Here is an 11854-nt window from a genome sequence, read left to right on the forward strand (position 1 = left end):
TACCCAAGAATGACTAAAGTATTGGCTCCTCCCAAGGGACAGCAAGCCAAACAACTATTGATCTACAAAACAATTGCATCTTACATGTATGAGTTATAAATAACCTGTGAGCAAATACAGGGATACGAAACTAGCTAGATCGGAGAGTGTTTGTCAAAAATACATTTTAAATTAAATGCAAGCAATACATTTCCAACAATATCAAAGTTTACCTTTCAAGCATACAAATATTCAAAGAATTTGGGAATTCAATGCCCAAACAAAATTAAACATCCCAAGGTGCAAGTTATGTGCCAAGTAGAATTACGTGTCAAAACAAAACTTTGATACCATAGTCTTGACGAATACAAACTCATTTAGAAAAGGATTTTATAAGGTTTTGTTGAAATTCAATTCATAAGTCTTTGAATTAGATTAATGGTTTGTAAAATGTTCAAGTATTTTCAAGAAAACAATTTATAAATATTGGGATGTAAAGTTGTTGTAAAAGAAGTTGAGGAAAAATAAAGGTTTAGTTTCGAGGAAACTAAAATAATGTTGTTATCTTTAGAAAATCCTTGAAAGAAAAGAATGGATTTCAAAAAATAACATAATTGTATTACATCGAATAAATGAAGTCTAAATACCAAAGTTGGGTTAAATATCCAATGCAAAGATCAAGGTCGAGACAAATTACCAAATCAAAATATCAAACTCGAAACGAATAACAACTCAAGCACCATGGTCGATACAATAGCTAAATTCAAAGACCAAAGTCTAAACAAATACCAAAATCAAAATCCAAAATCAACTATATCAATTCCAAAGTCCAAAATTCAAAACAAATATTAAGTTCCATTTCCAAAATGTCAAATATCATTACAAAAAGATTGTGGAGCGCTAGATAGCATGGACAATCAAATCAAAGCGTGCCGTAGCACTAAAGTGGTCGAATACATGAAAGTCATCGACCGTATATCAAATGAGGTAGAATTGTATCAATTCCCAAACAAAACAAAATCAAAGGGGGTAAGACTTTATTAGCTACCCAATCAAAGCTAAGCATTGTGCACAATGGCTAGTGGCTACTGTCATTAACTACACGTCCATAACTCAATTAGGCTCCACTACAACATTTTGTGTTATGTTCCAAATATCAAAATATTCATTTCCAAATGAAAAGGTGAATCTATTCACAATCCAAGATCAAACTGTTTCAAAAAAAATGAAGTCGAGGTGTTTAAAGCCCATTTCCAAACAAAGGATTAATTCAATCATCGACATAATTAAATCTCGAAGTAAAGACTAAATCAAAATCATCAACCAACAATTATGATAACTCTATAATGTAGAGTTATTTGAGCTTAATTTTGATAATAATTTGGCTTAGTTTTTGTAGTAATGCATAGAAATAAGTAGATTTTATTTAATTATTTTAAATTAGTTATTTTAGGTGAGTCAATCTAATCATGGTTAATTTTATGTTTAATTTGGTGTTAATGTGGTTAAGATAGGTTTTTATTGATTTATTTGTGCTTTTGTAGGTGTCTGAAAGAAGAATTTTAGTAAAAGAAGGAGAGTAGTGTCAAGGTGCAGACTTTCAATGCATATGTTTTGATATTTTTGCCATAACTTTCTCTACATAGCTCCAAATGAAGGAATTCTTGAACCATTGGAAAAATAAGATAAAATTATACAACTTTAATGTTTACCACTTTACCCAGTTTGGCTCGAAATATAGTCAAAAATCTTGTCAAATTTGACATATTACAGTAGTCCTAGAGCAATTATAATTTCTGTTAATTAATTGGCCAAGGTTGCGACTCACATAGTCTAATGAGGAAATCCTAGCTGAAATTGACTTCTTTCTTCACCCAACTTGGCCTAATTTCAAAGCCTATAAAAACAACCTTTCGAAGGACTTAAGGAAAAAGAAGAAACACTAGATTAACAGTTGAGAGTCAAGCTACAGAGTCAGTAAAGCTAAGAAGAATTTGCAGGGTTCAAAGAGATTTAAAGATCAAGAATATAATTCTTGAGTTTTTCTATATTTTCTTTTATTCTCTTATTTTTTTGGTTTTGTTTTTAATGTTTAAATTTTATTCAACGATAATATGTGACTTGATGGGGAATTAAATTTTTAATCTAAGATTATGAATGAACTCAATATGTAGTCTGAATTATTTATCTCTCTTTTACTTATGTTTGATAGATTTAAGTTGTTTATTTTATTCTGTTCTTAATGCTTCTAATTGCCTGATCATCAATTAGATTGAATTGGAAATCTAAGTTAAACCTTGACGAAGGAGATTTAGGTAGACCTTGAATAAAATAGTGAATGATCAAATGCACTTAGTTGATGAGGTGATTTGATTTGCATATAGGGTAGACATACACCTATAATCCATACGTAGCTAAAACTAGAGCACAAACTTAATGAATCTTTCTTCAAAATAATTTGCATAGACATACAATAAATTAATTAGGAGATATATTTTTATATGAAACTCGACAGAGATTTGTAAATAATTTAGGACTCTAGGTTAGCAACTTAATCCATTAAACTAAGTTAAGAGAAAGAAACAATATTCAGATGAAGTATTGAGGGATATCATAATCTTAGGTCTATTAATCACTAAAAGTAAAATTTGCTGATATATCAGTTTTAGATTTTAGTTTATTAATTTAAATTTTTCTTTTTAATTTTAATTGTTTAGATAAAATTAAAGTGTATTAATTTAGTAGTTAACAATAAGGATTAATTCAATTTTCTGTGGGATCGATGCTCTACTCATCTTTATATTATCTTTGCGATATGTACACTTGAGTGAGTAGAAAATTGAACAACAAGTTTTTGGTGCTGTTGTTGGGGAATTGATTTTTAATTCTTTCTTGTTAATATTAATACCAAGCATTCTTAATTTTAATCTAGACTTTTCTTTTCTTTAGTTTTTCAAGTACTTTTGGTCGTTGTATGCGAAGAATCCGAAACTTGGAAATTGTTCCTTTTGATCCAAATATCAAAAAAACTTTTCGAAGACTTAGGAAGAAAAATAAAAAAGTTTTTGCTCCAAGTAAAACAATGGCTGATCAACAAGAGGAAGAGACCAAGCCTTCGAGGGATTTTATAGTCCCACAACTACAAAATCTCCACTCTAGTATCTAAAACCTCTTATTCAAGCCAACAAATTTGAAATTAAGCCATCAATCATTAAGATGATTTAGACTGCTATTCAGTTTGGTGGTTTGCCTAATGATGATCCGAATGCTCATATCATAAATTTCTTGGAAATCTATGATACATTCAAGGCTAATGGTGTTACTGATGATGCCATAAGATTGAGGCTTTTCCCTTTTTCATTGAGAGATAAAGCAAAGAGTTGGTTAAATTTGCTTATTACTGGTTCCATTAATACTTGGGATGATATGGCTAAAAAATTCTTAGCAAAATTCTTCCCACTTGCAAAGTCAGTAAAGATGTAGAATGATATTACTTCTTTCATGCAATTTGATTCTGAATCACTATATGAGGCTTGGGAGAGGTATAAGGATTTGATGAGAAGATGTCCTCACCATGGATTACCTAAGTGGCTGCAAGTTCAGACTTTTTATAATGGTTTGCTGGGACCTTTTAGAACTACCATTGATGTTGCCCCTGAAGGTGCACTCATGAGTAAATCCATTGATGAGGCTTATGATTTGCTCAAAAAGATAGCTTCTAATAATTATCAATGGCCATCTGAAAGATTGGGTATAAGAAAAATTGCTGGAATTCATGAATTAGATGTGATAAACACTGTCCCTACACAATTGGCCTCTTTCACAAAGAAAATAAATAAACTAAGTGTTAATCCTGTTCAAAACTCCTTTATGACATGTGAATTTTGTGGGGAAGGACATTCCAATGACAATTGTCCCATCTATTCTGAGTCATGTCAATTTGTTGAAAATAGGCAACAGAACAATCCCTATTCCAACACTTATAATCCTAGTTGGAGGAATCATCTTAATTTTTCATGGAATAACAACCAAGGGTCTTCATTAGTGGCTAAGTCAAACTTTCCTTCTGTATTTCTATCTAGAGCCCTTATGCCAGAGAAAAAGCCTTCAATAGAGGATATGTATAATACCCCATACTTCGATATGGTGGCTAATAAAGCTTATCGGATGCCAATTGAGGTTAATTAGAATGTTTAAAAGTGATGAAGGGTGAAAGGAATAGTTTGGAATAAAATATCTCACATGAGAAGAAATAACAATTGAATAACAATATTTTATTAGGGATGAATGTGAAACCTCGACCTTCATAGACGTGTAGCGGAGGTAGACACGCTGACGTAAATTAAGAGTAATCTTGTCATTTTTCTTGATGAGCTCTTAGAAGTGAGTTTTTCAAATATTATTAAGGTCTAAGTAGGCCTAAGAAATAAATGAATGAGGTATATAATAAAGAAATAAACGAAGAAAATTGAAATAATGATAATTTCCATAATAGGGGTAAAATGGTCATTTTAGATCTCAAGTCTAAATTTCTAAGTTTTCATGAACTCGAGTACCCCCAGTCTATTGTGGACCTTGTCTTAGTGTCAAAAGAGTAAAAAGTCTGAACCAAAGGAAAGAAGAAGGTAAAGTCAACTATGCAATGGCATTTTTGTAAATAAGTAGAACTTTAGTCAACTTTAAGCATAAATATCTAATTCTCCAGCACTTTCTCCTCACTTCCAGCAGCTTTTTCTTATTCTTCCCATTTCTCTTCTCCATTTCACGTTTTCCATCTCCCGTGGAAGCCTCCCTTTAAACCTCCATGATTTTCTTATGGTAACCCTAAATCTTGTGTTTTTTTATGGACCTTTCCATAGGGTTTTTCATGCTCTTTCACTTCTACACCTCAAGAGCCCTTAAAAGTCTTTTCTTAGTACTTTCGCTCACTATTTGGATGTTTTAGAGAGAGAAAGAGAAAGAGATACTTTTCATAATAACTTGAAAACTCTTGAAAAGGAATTCAACTACAAAATCACCAAGGTGAGTAGTGAGTTAAGTTTGATTTAGAAAATAGTATTTGGAATAATATTCATGTTAATTGAGTTGGTTGTGATGTTATTGTGTGTGATAGGTCCCAACAAGACTCCACATCTCCACTTGGAGCATTAGTGGAAGTTGGAGTCAATTAAAGAATTAACAACGACAAGTGAGTGAACTTGCATTAAAATATTTTGGGATAAATGTATATGTATTTGGTTGAATCTCTTGAAATATTTTATTGAACTTTTCTCTAAACATGCATGGGAACAAGCCCTTGATGAAACGTTTTTATGATGTGAAATGTGTAGTGTGATGAATTCATGTGTTCCTTTATTATGATGATATATATGTTATGCCATGAACGATAATGTTGTGTGATAATTATAACTGTGCGTGTGCAGTGTGGGAGTGCACATGACGATGCCAGTAGTGTGCGGTGTGGGAGAGCACATGCCGATGATATATGCCATGTGCGGTGTGGGAGAGCACATGATGATGATATATGCCATGTGCGGTGTGGGAGTGCACATGATGGTGATGGTGAGGTGCGGTGTGGGAGTGCACCCGATGATGATATTTTAATGTACGGTGTGGAAGTGCACTTGAGCCGGGGGAGAGTTGGGGTGATGCCAATAGTTGTATATATGTTTATATATGTTATATAGAGGTTACGGATATAAAATGTGATTGTATTGAGTGTTGAATGTTGAAAATTGTTAAATACATTCAAATTGATTTTCATTGCAGCAAAAATGGATTTTCATTGTGACAAGAATTCTTCTAACTTAATAGCCCTATTTTTTGCTGTAGCGAAAATGAATTCTTGCTGTAGCGAGAAACTCTAGGGTGGTTGGGTAAATGCTAGCCCTGGTTTTCGTTGCAGCGAAAATGCATTCTCGCTGCAGCGAGAAACTCTTGAGTGGTTGGGGGCTTGCTTGTAATACCCCGTACCTTGATATGGTGACTAATAAAGTTTATATGATGCCAATTGAGGTTAATTATAATGTTTAAAAGTAATGAAAGATGAAAGGAATAGTTTGGGATTAAATATTCCACACGCGAGGAAATAATAATAAAATAATAATATTTTTATTTGGAAAGAATTTATGAAATAAAAAAAAGTGATTCGAAAGTGAATTGAGGCATAATAAGGTATTGTGGGTACCAAGGAGATAAGAGGTGTGTGAGATCTCGACCTCTATAGACCCATAACTAGCAATAAGACTCGATAACATGGACCAAGGGTAATTTCATCATTTCTCATGGTGAGCTCCTAAAGTAGCTCTCAAATGTTATTAAGGTCTAATTAGACCTAAGGAATAAATGAATGATGGTAAAATAACTGAAGAAGATAGAAATACTGATAATTTTCACGGTAAGGGTAAAACGGTCATTTTGCATCTCGAGTAGAAATTTTTAAGTTTTCATGAATTCGAGCATTTCTAGACTATTATGGACTTTGCCTCAATGTCAAAAGAGTAAAAAGCTTAACCAAAGGAAAGAGAGAAGGCAAAGTCAACTATTGGATGGCATTTTTGTTAACAAATGAAAATTAGTCAACCATAGCATAAATATCTCATTTCTCTAGCAGCTTCCTCATTTTTCCAACAGCTTCTTCTTCTTCTTCCTCCCATCTCACGTTTCTTTCATCCTCCATGAAAGCTTCTCTCAAAGCTTCCATCACCCTCTCAAACTAACCTTAAATTTCATGCTTTTACACACCTTGTTATAGGGTTTTTCATGCTCTTTCACTCTCTCACCTTAAAACCCTTAAAAAGTCTTACACCCATACTTTCTCTCACTAGCTAGGTGTTTTAGAAAGAGAAAGAGAGAGAGCTTCTATAATAGCTTGAAAATTCTTGGAAAGGAATTCACGTACAAAGCTATCAATGTGAGTAACGAAGTAGAGTTGATTTTTAAGTGTTGAGAGTGGCTAGTTATTAGACTTGTGAGTGTTTTGTAGTTGAGGTTGTTCATTTGTTTTAGAGTGATTAGGATAGTGAAAATAGATAGCCACTTAATGGCAATTGGAAGCTAGTTAGGAGATAGCTTTTAGAATTTATAGTTATATGAATTGAGTTAATTGTGATGCTATTGTGATGATAGGTTCCAACGAAGCCCCAACGACCATTAGAGGAAGTTGGAGTTGGGTAAAGATTTAACAAATACCAGTGAGTGAACGTGCACTAAAATGATTTGGGTAGATGCATATACATTTGAACGAATCACTTGAATTGTTTAAATTGTCTTTTCTTTAAAATGCATACAGGAACAGGCCTTTAACGAAACATTTTTGCGTTATGAAATGTGATTGTAATGAATTTGTGAAATCCCTTTATATGTTGATATATATATATATATATATATATATATATATATATATATATGTATTGTACATTGGTAAATAATATTGTGTAATGAATATAACCGTGCATGTGCGCGATATGGGAGATGCACATGCTAGTGATGACAGGGTGTGGGAGTGTGGAGGATGACATTGTTGTGCACGATGTGGGGTTGCACACAATGGCATTAGTTGTGTGTGATGTGGGGGTGCACATGCCGGGGATGACAGGGTGTGGGAGTGTGGAGGATGACATTGTTGTGTGCGATGTGGGGGTTGCACACAATGGCATTAGTTGTGTGTGATGTAGGGGTGCACACGATGACTCCAGCTATGTATGTGATGTGGGGGTTGCACATGAGATGGGTGAGGCGGCGGTGATATGCATGTTTATGTATATATATATATATATATATGTTATAGAAAGTTCATAAAAATATTTGTGATTGTGTTGTATATTGGCATTGTTAATTGCTCCCAAATTGCTTTTCATTTCAGCAAGAAAATGGATTTTTAATGTAACAATACCGCTTTAACTAAATTGCTCTATTTCTCGCTGCAGTGAGATTCATTTTCGCTGCAGCGAGAAACTCTCGAGTAGGCAACCTTAATCCATGCTCTGAATTTCGCTGCAGCGAGAAACTCTCAGATGGTTCCAAAATTGTGGTGCAGTGCTTTCACATTGACAATGATTTTAACCACCTTTTCAATCAGAACTGGATAATGTAGTAAACATAAAAGTTGTAGCCCAGCCTCTTAGCTTTCTAATGACCTAAATATCATGTCAATTGGACTTCTGTAGTGGAAGATATGTCTAAAAAACTAAAATATATGCAAACCAAGAATGCCTTTTCACTGTAGCGAGAAACCCTTTGTTTTGCTTGTCTTGCTTGGACATTTGCTGAAACTTTCATTCTTTTCAACTTCATGGTTTATCATGGATCTTTCAACACTAAGGGATTTAATAATCAAAGGTTGAATTATGGGGTTTTACAAGAAATTAAACTAAATTGCATTGTTTTTAACAAAAGTGCATCATGTTTTCAAAATCTTTCCGTATCCGTTGCTTGTTCCCTTCTTATGTTCACTCACTGAGTTTTATACTCACTCTTTTAAACTTCATGTTTTTTAATTCAAAGGCAGTTGGGAGTTAGATTGAGTTGTCCACGTATGCTCGCCTTCTTGGTAGGTACTATGGCATCTCAGTAGCTGTACCTTTAACCATGGTCACCCTGCTGATGGTCAAGAGTCTTATGCTTGTGTATACGTATAAGTAATGTAGACCACTAAGTTTCATGTTAAAAATTCAATATGTATATTTGATTACTAATGCCATTATAGGTTGGCAAACAAGTGACATTATTTTAACATAACACAAATGTGAATATTGGGTTACTATAAAATGTTACTGAAATATTTATAGTTGAGAATTACAATATGTGGTTTTAGAAATGATGGCTAGGAATGATGATCAGGATTGCATAAAAAGGCTTGCTTGAGCTTAGTGAGCTATGCCCATTGGGCCCATGCTGTCACGACCCGATTTCCAAGACGTGACCGGCACATGGACTCAAGGGACGTAGTCCACTAAGCCCAAGCAAGCCTATTTACATAATCCTGCTCATCATTCCATCAATTATTCTTAAAGTCACCTTTCATGCTTCCAATCTATAAGTGCCTAATTAATATGCTGTAGCAATCAAAAACTGCATTTCACGTTACCCAAATAATGTTAACCATTGCCAACTAGTGGTGGCATTACTCGTCACAGTATAAGTACATTGTCTAAGACACATATCTTAATATTTTACATCACATGAACGTATTCATAAACAAAATGATTCTTGACTTCCAACGGAATGACAAAGGTGAAGGGACGGCTACTGAATGCCAACATACCTACCAACAAAGATGAAACTATGTGGACATCTCGACCTAGGTTCCAACTGCCTTCTGATCTGAAAACATGAAGTTGAAAACAGTGAGTACAAACTCAGTGAGTGAACATAAGAAGGGAACAAGCAACAACAAGGAAAGTTGATAATCATGATGCACTTATTTGAAAACAATGCAACTTAGTTCAAGTTCTTATTAAAATATCTCCATTTAAACCCTTGGTTATTAAATCATTTAATGATGAAGGAATAGTATTTAGCATGAAATTGGAAAGAAGGGAAATTTCCAACAATTTCCAAGTAAGGCAGTATAAACAGTGTGTTTCTCATTGCAATAAAATCAATTTGCAAATAAATGACAAATTTTTAAGATTCATCATGTGCATCTCACCCAACTCATGTGCATTCCACCACATCGTGCACATAGCCAAACATCCCATCTCACCCAGCTTATGTGCATCCCACCACATCGTGCACATGGCCGGACATCCCATCTCAACCAGCTCATGTTCATCCCACCACATCGTGCACATAGCCGGACAGTATCACCATCCATCTCCCTCACCACCGTCATCACCGGTAAGTGCACACTCACCTCGCACATGCACCGGTTGCATTTATCACACAATGGTACCATTTATGACATAGTATACATATATATATATATATATCAACATCATACAAAAACATTTGGATTCATCCTTTTACACATTTCACATTTCATAACATCAAACATTTTATCAAGGGCTTGTTCCCAGGCAATCTTAAAGCAAAAACCAATAAGATTCCTAAATGATTCTTTGAAATATGTAAACATTTTTCCAAAATATTTTGAAATGCAAGTTCACTCATCAGTATTTGTTAAATCCTTACTCAATTCCACTTCCTCTAATGGTCCAAATGGGGCGGTGGAGCTTCATTGGAACCTATCATCATAATAGCATCACAATTAACTCAATTCACATAAATATGGTTCTAGAAGCTATCTCCTAAATCATGTTCTGCTAGTTATTCCTAACTAGTTTTCAACTACCATTAAGTGGCTATCTATTTTCACTACTCTAATTGCACTAAAACGAATAAATCCTTAACTACAAAACACTCACAGATCTAACCATCAGCCATCCTCAACAACTAAAAATATCAACTCAATTTCAATACTCACCTTGCTAGCTTGGTAATTGAATTCCCTTTCAAAAGCTTTCAATTTCTTGTGAAAAATCTCCCTTTCTCTCTCTAAAATGTCCAACTAGTGAGAGAAAGTATTAGGGAAAGGCTTTTGAGGGTTTTATGGTGAAAAAGTAAAAGAGCACAAAGAACTTTGTGAAAGGGTGTACAAAAACATGAAAATCAGGGTTAACTCGAGAAAATCTATGGCAGTTTCAAAGCAAGCTTCCATGGAAGGTGAGAAAACATGAGAAAGGAAGAAAAAAAAGAAGTGCTGAAAATTTGAAGAAGCTGTTGGAGGAATAGGATTTTTATAGTTAAACTTATCTAAATCTTCATGCAATTACAATAATGCCCTTAACAAGGCCACTGGTCTTCCTCTTTTTCTTGTGCAATCTTTTACTCTTTTGACATTGGAAAAGGTCCAAAATCCTTTGAAATAGGTCCCTTAAGTAGCCCCCAAGAGTCTTAGCTTCAAAAATCACCTAAACTTATTATTTATGGAAATTACGGTGAGGGTCGCGGCTCTCAATTTCCAACATCGCGGTGCTCAAACGTTCTGTCTAAATCTATTCTCCTGGTCCAGTACTTCCACTTCGATGAATATGTTGACCACCTTCCCGTCAGAACTAGGCAAAGTGGTAAACATCAAAGTTGTAGCCCTACCTCTTAGATTTCTAATGGTCTAAATATCATGTCATTTAGACTCTATAGTGGGAGATATGCTTGAAAAATCGAAACATATGCAAATAGAGCAATAACCCACTATGCACCTTTCATCACCGATTGAAATCATTTTTTAATTCTACTCTTATAATGACATAAAATAATTATAAGTAATATATAACTAGCATCATTAGCTAAAATAAAACCTTTAACATAAGTTCTACCTCTAGTTACGCGTCTATGATGGTCGAGGTTTCACACATGCGTCGGTCATGGTCCTGATTTGGGTTGTGACAAAGTTGGTATCAAAGCTCTAGGTTTAGTCGAGTCCTAGGAATTCTCATGTCAGTCAGTAGAATTGTCGAAATTAATGTAGAGCATTGTTTATGGCTTGTGACTACAGCACAAGTCATAGACAAGAGGCTATATAAACTCTTATTCTTAGTAACCTACCCTTTTGCTAACATCATATAAAGGTCATAAGTGGTGTCGCTATCCAGATTTGAGATGTAACCCGAGACACGAGCTGTTGTTGGAAGATTTTAAGTAAACGTTCCTAATAAAAGGTTAGTGTGATGGTTTATCCCTCCGATTAAGGATAGAGGAAAGTGGAGTTGGATTAATAGGTCTGTAATAACTTGTTCATCTACTGGAGTTAAAGGTTGAACCCAAGATTGTCAATGGGAAAAAAATTTGATGGCTATGACTTGTATTTGAGGTCAATATACAAGAGCACATGAGATAATGGTAATAAGGGGGGTACTTTGACTGGAATGACTAG

The 11854-nt window shown here is 34.3% G+C and overlaps 1 non-coding gene across 1 annotated transcript; it reads right to left on the bottom strand.

Moving 5' to 3' along the window:
- Positions 1-3454: 3454 nt before the first annotated feature.
- On the bottom strand, positions 3455-3560 carry LOC148763078 (small nucleolar RNA R71). Its single transcript, XR_016026120.1, has one exon. It is a non-coding gene; the product is annotated as a small nucleolar RNA R71 (small nucleolar RNA).
- Between the last annotated feature and the right edge of the window lie 8294 nt (positions 3561-11854).

Source organism: Theobroma cacao, chromosome 4 (assembly GCF_053813885.1).
Source record: "Theobroma cacao isolate CCN51 chromosome 4, ASM5381388v1, whole genome shotgun sequence".
In the NCBI taxonomy this organism is placed as follows: domain Eukaryota; kingdom Viridiplantae; phylum Streptophyta; class Magnoliopsida; order Malvales; family Malvaceae; genus Theobroma; species Theobroma cacao.